The sequence below is a fragment of the Motacilla alba genome, chromosome 14 (assembly GCF_015832195.1).
Source record: "Motacilla alba alba isolate MOTALB_02 chromosome 14, Motacilla_alba_V1.0_pri, whole genome shotgun sequence".
In the NCBI taxonomy this organism is placed as follows: Eukaryota; Metazoa; Chordata; class Aves; order Passeriformes; family Motacillidae; genus Motacilla; species Motacilla alba.
This window is the reverse complement of record NC_052029.1, coordinates 3348760-3361911: the sequence shown is the minus strand read 5'-3', so window position 1 is coordinate 3361911 and position 13152 is coordinate 3348760. Positions and strand designations below refer to the sequence as shown.

General features: G+C 40.8%; 1 protein-coding gene and 1 long non-coding RNA gene across 16 annotated transcripts in view; both read right to left on the bottom strand.

Moving 5' to 3' along the window:
• RBFOX1 (RNA binding fox-1 homolog 1) overlaps positions 1-13152 on the bottom strand; it is a 1167310-nt gene that overhangs the window by 1115371 nt on the left and 38787 nt on the right. The window lies entirely within an intron of this gene.
• The window catches only part of LOC119707046, a 53010-nt gene that overhangs the window by 1939 nt on the left and 37919 nt on the right, over positions 1-13152 (bottom strand). Inside the window, exon 2 of the long non-coding RNA XR_005258667.1 lies at positions 10581-10682. This is a non-coding gene — a long non-coding RNA (uncharacterized LOC119707046). The remainder of the gene's footprint in view (positions 1-10580; positions 10683-13152) is intronic.

Here is a 13152-nt window from a genome sequence, read left to right as displayed (position 1 = left end):
AAAACAGCCCTGAGAGCCACCAAGGAGCAGAGCTCCAGCCCCTCCTGACTGAGCTGTGCTCTGGCATCTGGGGATTCTGCACTCCTGACACACACACAGCTTCGGGATCTGGGAATTCTGCACTCCTGACACACACAGCTCTGGGATTTGGGAATGTCAGGAATTCTGCACTCCTGACACACACAGCTCTGGGATTTGGGAATGTCAGGAATTCTGCACTCTTGACACACACAGAGCTCTGGGATTTGGGAATGTCAGGAATTCTGCACTCCTGACAGACACAGCTCTGGGATTTGGGAATGTCAGGAATTCTGCACTCCTGACACACACAGCTCTGGGATTTGGGAATGTCAGGAATTCTGCACTCCTGACACCACAGAGCTCTGGGATTTGGAAATGTCAGGAATTCTGCACTCCTGACACACACAGCTCTGGGATTTGGGAATGTCAGGAATTCTGCACTCCTGACACACACACGGCTCCGGTGGCTGCTCTCAGAGGGGAGCTTTTGCTTCACTGCGAGCTGGGGTAGAGCCAGAGCAAAGAGAGGTTTTGAGCACACTTTTCTCTCCTCCAAGGCCACTCTGACTCTGCTTTTTATCACAGATTTGATGTGGGATGAGAGAGGTGGGGAGGGAAATGGGACAGAGGTATCACCTGGAGAGTGAAATTCAGCATTCAGACGGGTTTGAGAACACAGGAATCCTAAAACAGAGAAAAAAGTTATGCTAACCATCTTAGCATAAGAGTTTAGTGGACTTTAGTGAAAGGACAGAAAAGCTGTTTGTTAAAAAGAGAAAAGAAAAAATTTATTTCTAATTGGAAAGAAGCGCATCCCATCTACTATGGATTTGGGATAATCCTCATGTACATGGGTTCATGTGCTCTCCATTCCTACAGTGATTTATCATGAAAATTTCATTTTGAGGGGACTGCAAAGTAGCTTATTAGACAATTGAATAATGGAGAAGAGACAATAGTGAATTGATTTCTTTAGCACAATGAAAGCTGACAACAAGAAATTAAACATTACTAACTTTTATTATAAAGTACCAGATCAATACCTCTGGCCAGAACACTCTGTTTTCCTAATTACATCAGCAGACCACGAAAGATCTGATTGATGAGAAAGAAAGGAGATGGAAGGATGGAGAGAAAAAAGGGAAAATGTGTCAAAGAGGCAGTCTGGAGAGTCTGAAGCAAGGCAGGCACTGCTGCTCTGTAAAGGATGCTGCTGCAGCTCTGAGGTGAGTCCTGCCTGAGCCTTCATTGCAGCGTCTGCTGCCGCAGGAGTGACACTTTCTGTGCCACCCCCGGGTCAGCGACGCCTGAGAAGGCCCTGCTCCTCCCATGCACAGCTCAACATCTCACAGAGCATGAGGTAACGCTTGGCAAGGCTGCCAGCCCTCATAAAATAAAACAATCCCCAGACAGGAAGCAAAAAAACTCCTTAATGCAGAGCCCACGGGAGGTTTTGTGTGGCCCCCAGCACTGCAGCACCTCAGCACAGCTCAGGAAGCTTCTGGTGAAGCACAGAGGAGCCTCCAGCCTTGCTGCTCTGAGAGTGAGAAACAAAGCACTCAGCACACTGCACTACATCACACTGTGTAATTGTGATTGTGTCAGTTGGGTCTCTTCATGCCAGCAAAGATGGCAGAGGGGGAAAGGACAGGAAAATGATCATTGCTTTCCAATTGCAGCCTGTGCTGTTGCCAAGAGCCTTCTTAACCAGGGTGTTTAAGCAAGGTGCTCAATTAAAGAAATCCTCAGTTTATCCCCTATGGCTTCACTTGCTGCATTCAAGACTTAGATGGCAACTGCATGAGTGTATAAGGCACAAGGTTCTACAAATCATTAATAATCCTGACCTTAAAATGAATCACATAGACAAGCCCATATTCCTGAGGTATGTCTTGGAATCAAATACCTGTGGGAAAATATTCTATAATCCTGGCTTCTGGATGCTGGCATGTATTAGTTGCACAGCAGTCTCAAAGTCATCCACCTCAAGTCTGGGGAAGAGAGAACTGAGATCCCATGTCTGCAGGGTACCATGCTGGAAAACAAATGTTAGTAATCTGCTTAATTCTCTGTGCCTGGAAACCCCATCTGTGAGAAACAGTCACAGGCTGCCAGACCAGGATGGCCTTTGGAGACAGCAGCACATCATGGGGACAGAATTGGCCCAGAAAATCAGAGACACAGCTCCTAAACCCAGCCAGGGCAAGAGGAGACAGCTCCAGCAAGGCTGCTGTCCTGAGGGAATGAGAGGAGGGAGAGCAGGGAGCCTGGGAGACAGAGAAGAGACACTAAGGAGGGAGAGTGATGGGGGGACAGGTTGGATTTTCCTGTGAATACATTTTAAGCTTCTCTTGGATCTAATTCTATTCTTCTCTGCTTCTTTTTGAACGGCTGCTTTCTAGGGAAACCATTGGTTTAAGGGAAAGATACTAGATCAAATATATGGAAAAAAATAAACAATTACCCATAAGTTGGAAAAAAAAAGATAATAATAATAAAGAATAAGATATAAACAAAGAATATATCTCAAACAAAAAGAGAAAAGAAAATCGATAGTGAAGTGGTAAGATCTGTAAAAGTGGACAGAAAAAAGTATCAGCATACAGAATAAGAACTCTCTAATGATACAGATCAAAGGGAAACAGGAACACGAATATGAGGAATTGAAGATGTTCTGAATGAGAAATACAATATCAATATATAAGGTATGAATAATTGTAAAACATCAAAGTACCACTCAAAATTCACAAGTCTCAGACATGAGATTTATGAAGTGGTGGGAGAGCAGTGCGCAGTGAAATTCAGGCTGAATACTGAGGGGAAAAGGTAAAAAACAAAGCAACAGTACAGAGTAGATAAGGTGGTCCTGAAAGGACTTAAGAGTCAAATCAATCCCCACACTGAACTTGATAAACACAAAGAAAGAAAAAACTCACTTTTGGTTTTAAGCTTACAGAAGCTCAAGAGAAGAAACTACTGTAAGCTGCTCTAGAGAAATAAATATTGTTTTATCCAGTACATTGTAGCTTCTATAACACCAATCTCAGCTCTTCATTCACTCCTGAGCTACTCACATCTGAAATCTGAAAATTCAGGTTACTGTGGCAGGTTTTATCATTTCACAAATGTTCTTTGGCTATTTTGCATGGAGTAATGAAAAATTCTCAGACTAGTTGTTGCATGATCTGTCTGTTATCTCCTGAAGAGCACAGACAAAGAACTATCAGAGTAGCTCTAACATCGCTGGAAAACAAGATTATTCTATCTAGATCTTTTCAAAACCTCTTACATGAGAGAGGCCAGACCCAAGTGTCTTTGAAGGAAATGGGAATCTTGCCATAAGCACAAGAGATTTTATTCAGACAGGAGGTGAATGTTGAAGTACAGAAAACTGTGAGACACCAAGTAATCGCTGCTACAGTAAATCCAATTAGTAAACAACACCCCTAATGCCTAAAGCCTCTTCCTTGAATGGCTAATAGAATTGTTTTGCTTGGATGGTTGTGTTGCATATATTCCCCTTTTTTTTTTTTTTTGCTTTTTTAATATTCTGTTCATTTAATCAAGTTGAATAAGTGACTCAGTAAATATTTGGCTGCTGCCTGCTAATTTGGGTAAGAGATTTCATCCACTTGCATTTGTTCAGTGTAAAACACAGAAGGATTGGGTTGCTAATGGAACAGATCTCAGGTGAGCAACCTTAATTCTGAATTAACGAGTTTTCTGAGTAACTCATTTATGTTTCTTAAAGCCTCATGGCTTCAGTCTCTGTGTTTCTGGAAAAGCCAGATTGTGGAATTTGCAGGTTCCCCAGGACAAGGGAAGAAATGAGAATCTGACTCCATGTTTCAGAAGGCTGATTTAGTATATTATGATAGATATTATATTAAAAATGCTATACTAAAACTATACTAAAAGAATAGAGAAAGTATACAGACAGAAGGCTAGACAAGAATAGAATAGAATAGAATAGAATAGAATAGAATAGAATAGAATAGAATAGAATAGAATAGAATAGAATAGAATAGAATAGAATAGAATAGAATAGAATAGAATAGAAGAATAACAAAAGCTGGTGACTGACCAGAGAGTCAGACACAACTGGACTGTGATTGGTCATTAAGTAAAAACAATTCACATGAGACCAATCAAAGATGCACCTGCTGGAAAACCATCTCCAGACCACATTCCACAGCAGCAGAGAGTTAGTGTTCACATTTCTTTTCTGAGGCTCCTCTGCTTCTCAGAAGAAAATCCTAGCGACAGGATTTTCATAAAATATCACAGTGACACCAGATGACAAAGAGAACTGGTTTTAGCAAGACTTCCAAGCTGGTGAGATCCGACTGCAGAGGGCAGGCAATGGACTGGAGGGGTCCAGAGTGTGGGAGCAAAAAGCAATGGAATACAGTGCTGATCCATGGGAAGTGATGCACACAAGAGGAAAAGCCAGCCTGGATTGCACCTTGTTAGCATTTGGGGAAAAGTAATAGATATCTTGAAGCTATAATAGGTCAATTAAAGTGTCAGTTCAATGCTCAATAGAAGTGAAAGAAAATAGCATGTTAGGAGTTATTAGAAAGGAATGGAGAACAGAACAGAAATCATCATTATGGCATTGAATAAATCCACAGTGAGTCCACAATTTCACCATTTTGTGCAGCTTTGTTCCTCACCTTCTGCAAAAGAATTGACTAAAAATAAAGTAGAGGGCAGAACAACAATGATAATCAAAATTATCCCAAGAATATTTAAATCAAATTCACTTCATCCTGGAGGGAGCAAAGCAAAGAGGAATATAATCCTGGGAGCAGCACAGACAAGGGGAAAACGGTTGCTCACTCTGTCTATCAACACAAAAACTAGAGAGGAAGTAGTAAAATTATCAGCATGAATGGTTGAAGTAAACAAATCCTGCTTCGTGCTGCCCTCAATTGCACTGTGGAATTCTATGCTTCAGGGTGCAAAAGGTTTACTTGGATACAAATTCATTTGATACACAGAAAAAAAGGCTTCTATTGATGGCTTCTATTTTCCCACCAAGGCAAGAGGAAAAATCTTTTTTCAAAAGAAAAATTCAAAGCGGGAAGTTCTTAAGAGTGAAACGCATGTTCATATTTTCTTCTCTCTAGAACCTTAATGATGGCCTCAGCATTTTCTCTATAATGGGACTTCAGGAATTCGTAGGAGAAAATGCAGGAACAGTAATTGAGAGATTTTTTTTTTTTCTCTAACATCTTCCACTGAACTGGTGAGCTGCAGGACAGGGAGCAATGGTTCTGTGCTAGGAGCCATTGTTGAACCAGTGAACGTGTCAATAATGCCAAAGACCTGACATCAATTCCCAGCCTCAGCCTCCTTCCACAACCTGAGGCTGATCCTTTCATTTGTCTGTCTTCCTCTGAGTAAAAACCTTTCTCCTAATCCACTCCTCCTGACTTACTCTGCAGCCTCTGTTTTGGGGCTCACTTTCCTGGCACAGAGTGCCTGACATGGTCTGGGACACAAAGGCTGCCTGGTTCTATCTTCTGGATACAGCTGAAATGCAACTCAGCTTATAATTATATATTATATATTATAATATTATATAATATATTATTCTGGTACTATATTATATATTATTATATATATTAATATATTATTATATTATAATATATTGCAATATATAATATATATTCTCTATTACATATTATACATACATTTTATTAATAATATTTATATATTTAATATTTATATTATTTATATTATTTTATATATTGTATTATATTTCTATTTTATTATGATACTTGGACTGTCTTTGGGCCAAAAATAAGCACCAGCCTCCATTTATTTCCCCAATTCAGCTGCTGTTCACCCTCAAAGCCACAGGTGTGAACCAACACATTGAAAAATCAAGCTAAGTCAGACAAATGTCAGCTGCTTTTTGGGTAACACCTGCAGGAAATAGTCTGTACAGCCTTTAGAGCTCAAAGTGCCTCTCAGTGAGGCTGAAAAGGCTTCTGAGGCCATTCACAGTCCAGCCCATACAATCTCACTTCCATTCTGGGATATTGAAAAGGTGCTTGGATTCCAGACAGATGTGAGAGGTGCTTCCTTTGCAGCAGGGCTTGGAGAAGTATTTAAATGGAAGGATTTGATCTGGATCAGGTTGAGAAACCCCAGCTTTTTACATGCCCTGAAGAGCTCTGGTGCTAGCACAGAGATAAGTGCACTTTGCTGTGCTTCAAGCAGGTTCATTCCAGTAAAGCTGATGCTTTAAGAGTCTATCCACTCTGAATTACAGATAATTAATCTGCTCAAAAAGGCAGAAAGCAAAACACATCTACAGCACCCACAGTGCCAAGGAGACAAGGGCAGGCTGCTCAGCAGAAGGGCCAGAAATTCTCCATCCAAATGCATTTGCACAACAAAAATCAAGCAAAGCAGAGACAAAAACCCAAACCGGCAAAGCTCAGTCTCCACAGACATGTGGCTTCTAAACTGGCATTAAATTGCACATGGGAGTTCCAATAAAATGACAAATTAGTTGATTCTAGGCTGTATCCATCACCATGAGCTCCCAAGCAGGGGCTGAGGGGGCACAAAGCAGGATTCTGGTTGGGCTCTTGACTCCCATACACACCAAAGGGTGGTTCTGGCTTTGTGATTTCTCCAAACTCAACCAAACTCCTCCCTGCCCACGCTGATCCTCACTCAACATCACTTGAACTTCATCACTGCTAAGGTCCAGGGAAGGCAGTGGAAGGGTTTTGCATTTGTAGAGCCAAGCTTTTGGTTCTAGATTTGTAAAATGCTTCAAGCTGAGTATTTCTGCCCCCCGTTGTCTTTTGCAGAGATGGTGAAGCCTTCATAAAACCTAATAAAATTCCAGCCATTGCTGAGCTCTGTGCATTCTGTTCTTGATCATAAAGTGGGTTATGCTTTACTGTTGCCTTCAGGCAGAGTGTTTGTTGAATCAAATGCCTTGATACTCTCATCAGAAATAGAAATAGCCAAGGAAGCTTTCAAAGGGGTTAAAGCCTCCTTGATGGATCCATGGCTGGGAGTCCCAGGTTCACAACACATCTCATCCTAGCAAAGTGATTCACAAAATACTGAAAAATCTGTTTTCATATTATTGACACCACCTCCCCTTTCTATCCAATATAGGCATCAACTCAGCCCTGCAAAAATTTGAAGTCAAACCCAATTTGAATTCAAGCCAATTGCAGAGCTTTGCCATAATTTGTATTGTTGCAGTGTTTGCAAGCAGGAACAGCTGCCTGTTCCTATTCCCACCCAAAGGAAAAGCTGGTGCCTGTCCAGGAAGTGAGGAGGTAATTGCAAAGAGATGAAAACAAACAGCTGGAACAATATCAGGTAGCAGTGAGCTGGCTCTGAGCACATCAGCTGAGGAATTGCTGCAGGAAACCTCCCTGCAACACGCTGCCCTTGGAGAAAAGCACCCTCATTCCTGGGTGATGGTGAAGGTTACCCAGGCTGGGCTCACAGAGTATTCTGAGGGAATGCTGAAGGATGGGCAAGGTGGTGGTAAATCAAATCAAATCAAATCTATTTCATTTGCAAGTCTACTCTTGGCACTATGGATAAGGAGCAGAAATGAGGAAGGTGAGAAAAGGCTGTATTTTACTTTCCTTGAACAACCTCTAAGGTGATCTCCAGAGAGGGAGAGGAGGCCTGTGACAACACAGGGGAACCCCATGCTGACAGCAGGACAGCAGCACTGCCATGCAGACAGAACCTTTTTCCTATCATGACATTTGTGAGACTGTCACATGGCCCACTCTTTGCACACTGAGATGTCAAGGCTCAAAGAGATTTCCTGGTGCCTTTCAGTGTCCAGGGGCACTACAAACCAAAAGTAAATAACCCCAAGCATTTACAGTTGCTTTAAGGCCCAGACCATCAGTCAACAAACCATTTATCAAGAGTTTCTGCACTGTTTGAAGACAGATCCAGAGCCTGCAGGCCTCAGCTGTCATCACATCCAGGAATCTTCATGGCAAGACCCCCCCCCCTCCCCAGCACGAAAAATCTCAGCATTCTTGCTGACAACTTCTCTCAATAAAATAACTGGACCAGGCTTGGGCAGGGCTTTGCAGGCACTCAGTCTGCACGTCTGCTGTCCCTCTCTGTGCTTTATGATCTCCAATACATCACTGGTGGGAAAACATTGCAGTGATGTATTGCTAATAAATCATTAGAGTATTGTCACCTCGGTGATGAATTGCATGAGCACATTGCTAAAGTGCTGTTCCTCTGAAGACATATTATGTAAAAACAATTTCCTTGGATTTTTTTTAATTTGTTTTTGCTTTTAGGGAGTTAAGGTGCACACTCACAAGCTTATTTCTCAGCTTTTTTGATCCCTCAAGAGTGAAATCACTATCCAGCATATTTCTACACCTTGTAGGTGAAATAGTGTGAAACCACTTCACTCAACCCCATTAAGCAACAGAAAGCAGAACCACATCTTATTAAAGGAATTTCTGGCATGGTGCAAAACAAAGGTTGCTTGAATATCAAATAAAGGCTGGATGCTATGAATTTAGCCAAGGATAAAGTGTTGACAACTGGTTCATCCAACAGAAGCTTTAAACCTCACTTTCTTCTTAATTCTCTTTGCTGCTGATTTCCCAGGGGGAGGAGCGCTGGTTACTCCCAAGCAATGCAGGTTCTGAGAAGTTTCTGAACTGCCAGGCTCATTTCCACACCCTGCATTGCACTCCTCCTGCCCCTGTGTCACTCTGAGGAGGGACCCACCACTGCTCACACTCACATAAAGGAAAACCAAGGAGCAGAAAGGATGGGTGATTTACTGAGATCTGATAGCTCACAGAAGAATAAGGCCCCCTAAATTCTCTTACCTACAGCTTACAGGGACATCCCTCAGCTCCTAAGTGCTGTTTAATGCCACAGAAGATATTTATTTTGACACCTGCACCATTTTCCATGTATCACAAGCAGCTCCTCCAGTCCTGTGGCTGTGATGTCACCTCCTTGAGGCACAGCCACCACAGCCAGGGCAGGCTTGTGACTCTTCTGAGCTGGCAGGAACAGTTCCTAACACTCAGTTCTAACTTGGTTTGATTTACACAGGTTTGTGTTGGCTTTTATCTTTGTTTGGAGTATCCATGTCTCCTAAAAGCACAATTTGCACCCTTTGTGGTTGTTGGGATAACTCTGCCTTCACAGAACCACGTCTTCTTCCTTATTTACATTTCCCACTTTTCCCTTGAGGTCCCAAATGGATTTTTTGTCACCAAATTATGTAGAATGTCCCAAATGGACTTTTTTGTTGGATTGGGTTTGGTTTTTTATTTAGAGATGGGGTAACTGAGAGATGTTTTAAAAACTTTTATTCTATTTTTTGTTTTATGTGAAGGGTGAAACAATACAGATGTTATAAATCACGCTATTACAATTAGAAGCTAACTATTTCTTAATTAAAATATATCATAAGTGTTTTTTGGCTTATCAGTTTCAGCTACATTATCTTGTAAATGTTGTAAAGTTAAACATTCAAAATTACTCCTTGTAGGTCTTACTATAATGTAATTTTAATAGTTTTATTTCTCTAAAATATTTCATCCTATTTGTAAGACTATGTTTAAAATTTGTTTCTAGTTTTGTTTCTTTTTTAATAATGTCTGTCTTATTCTATAATATTCCCAAGTTAGTATTTCCTATCTCGAAAGTTTACATATAAATGTACACTATATGAACCTTTTGCTAAGTTTTAAGAATTCTCTACAAATCTATTTCTGACCTAATTATGTAGAATGCGTAGAAAAGTGGGTGTTCTCAAGATCCTTTCTGCTACCCTCCTTTCTTGAGCAATGCTGCACCCTGGCTCGCACAAAAATGGGAATAATCACAAAATTACTTTGCCATCTGAAAAACATAGCAATGGCTACTCCTAGTTATCTCCTGGATTTGACATAGATCCCTTTCCATGCAAGAATTCTCCCTGTGTTAATCTAGAGATAAAGAAGATTACAATCTCAAAAGCTGTGATTTCCTTTTCCTTCAAAGCTAATTGTCCATCTGTCTTCCAAAGAGATTAACAAGCTGCTTCAGCCAGCAAAAGTCTTGTGTGCAGATAAAGACAGCAAGTCTTAAAAGAATTAAGAACAGAAGAAGAGAACAAGGCAAAGTCTCAAGTTTAGCAGGAGAAGGAATAAATAACCAATTTTGCCTCAAACTCTTAACAATTACACCAGCTCTGACCCTGCTCCTTTGGCCTAAAGGAGGAGTAGGTAAGGGGTTTATCTTCTTAATATCCATGTTCAATGAGATCTGTTAAAAAAAATAAAATTGGGAGGTTTGGACACAAGAAAATGAAGCAAATACTGAAATTGTAAAGTGAGTACAAAAAACATGAGCCACCAGTGCCTGAGACTGAGGGGGTCCAAAGATCTGCATTGAAAGTCTTGTTCTTCACCTGAACACCTCAATAAAAAGTGGCAATCGACTGTAAGGCAGTTCAAACCTACTTAGAGCTCACTACTACCAACATTTGGTCTCAAATCAGTAAAGCATTTATCCAGGTAACTTACCTCCTTTTTGCAAGCTCAGTTATAGGCACTTCCATGGTATTTTGGGTCTCGACTAATTCAGAAGGATGCTTCATTTCAGGATATCATAAAATCACTCTCAAACTAAACAAAAAAAAAAGCAATTCAGAGAGCCTAGTGAGAAACAGAGAAGAAAAACTTCAAGGGAGAATATCTTCAAACCTGCTTTTTAAAAGCAGGATTAAAAGACAAAAAGCTCTACTGCAAAGGGAAGATGCAAAGCACTTAGAAATGCTATATTTATTCTGGGCAGAATGCAAACTCTCTTCTTCCTTGCCAAGCCTTCTGATTACATCAGACATTGAGTTTTCCAAATATAGCCTGCTAATTATTGATGGCTTTTTTTTATACCCAAGATAAAAGTCTGTCAGGGACTGTTTGAGAGCTCTTCCAAAAAAAGCCTCGCATTTCCCTTTATCTCCAGGATGCAAGTCTTGGATTCTCTGGCAGAAAGTATGGATGCCCAGATGCTGCTCCTAGAAAGATCTCAACATATTCCATATATTTTCTCTCAACATATTCCATATATTTTCCCAGACTTGCATTTGTGATCCTTTGTGGATACCTAATAGATCAGGTGATATTCCATGAAGGATTTAAGTACATGGAGAAATCTGAGTACAAACTTCTCTGCCAGGCTCCCAACTTGAACAGCAGCTTCCACTTCCCATCAGTAACACACACTTGTAAATCCAGACATTTTCCTCAGGGTTCATACCCAAAAGAAGCTTTTGCAAGACAAATTTCTCAAGAGAGAATTCGAGCTATTTGGGCATGTTTAGTTGAGCTACAGTTTTCAAATCAAAGTGGGCATTGACTTGAAGAGCTCACTTAAACAACATTCAGTTTTCCCAAATTCATGAAAGCTAAAAGTGCATTTTATTGAGTTGCAGGTTGACCTTTAATTCCGAGGACAGTTAAAACAAAAATACAACAGGCTTGGAATGCACTGCACTACATCACACTGTGTAATTGTGATTGTGTCAGTTGGGTCTCTCCATGCCAGCAAAGATGGCAGAGGGGGAAAGGACAGGAAAATGATCATTGCTTTCCAATTGCAGCCTGTGCTGTTGCCAAGAGCCTTCTTAACCAGGGTGTTTAAGCAAGGTGCTCAATTAAAGAAATCCTCAGTTTATCCCCTATGGCTTCACTTGCTGCATTCAAGACTTAGATGGCAACTGCATGAGTGTATAAGGCACAAGGTTCTACAAATCATTAATAATCCTGACCTTAAAATGAATCACATAGACAAGCCCATATTCCTGAGGTATGTCTTGGAATAAAATACCTGTTGGAAACTATTCTATAATCCTGGCTCCTGGATGCTGGCAGGTATTAGTTGCAGCAGTAGCTCTTGTACAGGAAGCTATGTTGATCATTTAGAATTTGTTTACTCAGGCTAAGTAAATTAAGAGTTTTAGCAATACCTATTACACTTCAATAAATCCCATGTTTAATAATTAGTGTTTGTTTAGCACACAGTACAATAACTGTGCAATTAAATATAGATTTGCAAAACTAATTTTAAAGCAATACTGGCACTGAAAGGACTGCCAAGCCTTCTTTTTTGTTTGTTTATTTTTGTTCAGAGTTGATTTTGCTATCAATTTCTCTCAACTTTTGCAACACTCAGGAAAACTCCTTTTTCCTAAATCTTAATGTCACACTCAAGTCTGGGGCTTTTCTGCCTGCCCTCCCTTCCTGCCCACAGATATACTAACATAAGGTGTTTGATTAATTTGAATCCTAATCTTTCCAACATGCAGTTCAACACTCGTTCCATCATAGCAGCCATGAAAACCTGGAGAAGGCCAAGAAGGCAAAAATTAAACCAGGCATCAATTACCATAAGCACACAGCGAGGCCATGATCCCACAGTAATGGGTGCCAATTCTGGGCAATACTGAATCACTCACAGGATTTATTTGGTCAGAATCAGCCATAATATCCAGACACAGGGTAAGAATTTATGAAAAAGGACAAACAGCAGGCTCTCAGCAAAAACTTGATGTCACATTGATGAGGCTTGATCTGCCATAAAGCCCTTTGATCCCAGCTTCAGGCACTGTGGGGTTCTGTTTGTTTGTTCAAATTTGGTTTCATATAAACACTCAGGGTGATTCAACAGCAGAGCAGCATTCTCCCTCAGAAGACCAGTCAATTTTCAATCTATTAATATGAACTAAAGCCAGATTTATTATGGCTGAGTGTAACTGTTCAGTTCCTTCCAGTTCAGCAAAGGTTCCACCTTCGATCCGAGCTCGGAAGCAAATTAGACTTTACACTCTCCTGAGATTCAGGAGCACATTATAGCTTTATTATTGCTCTGGAAAGGGACAAAACTTTCGACCCCATTTAGCAGCTGGATGAGGTTGCACAGCAAGTCTCATGGAGCATAAGGAGCTGATTGGTGACAGCTAACACAGCTTCACTGAGGGCACATCTTGTGGCTGCCTTTGAGGGAGGTACAGAGCTGGTAAATTAGGAGAGAGTGACTGATATTCACCTCCCTGGACTTGTGCAAGGCATTTGACACTGTCCCACATGACATCCT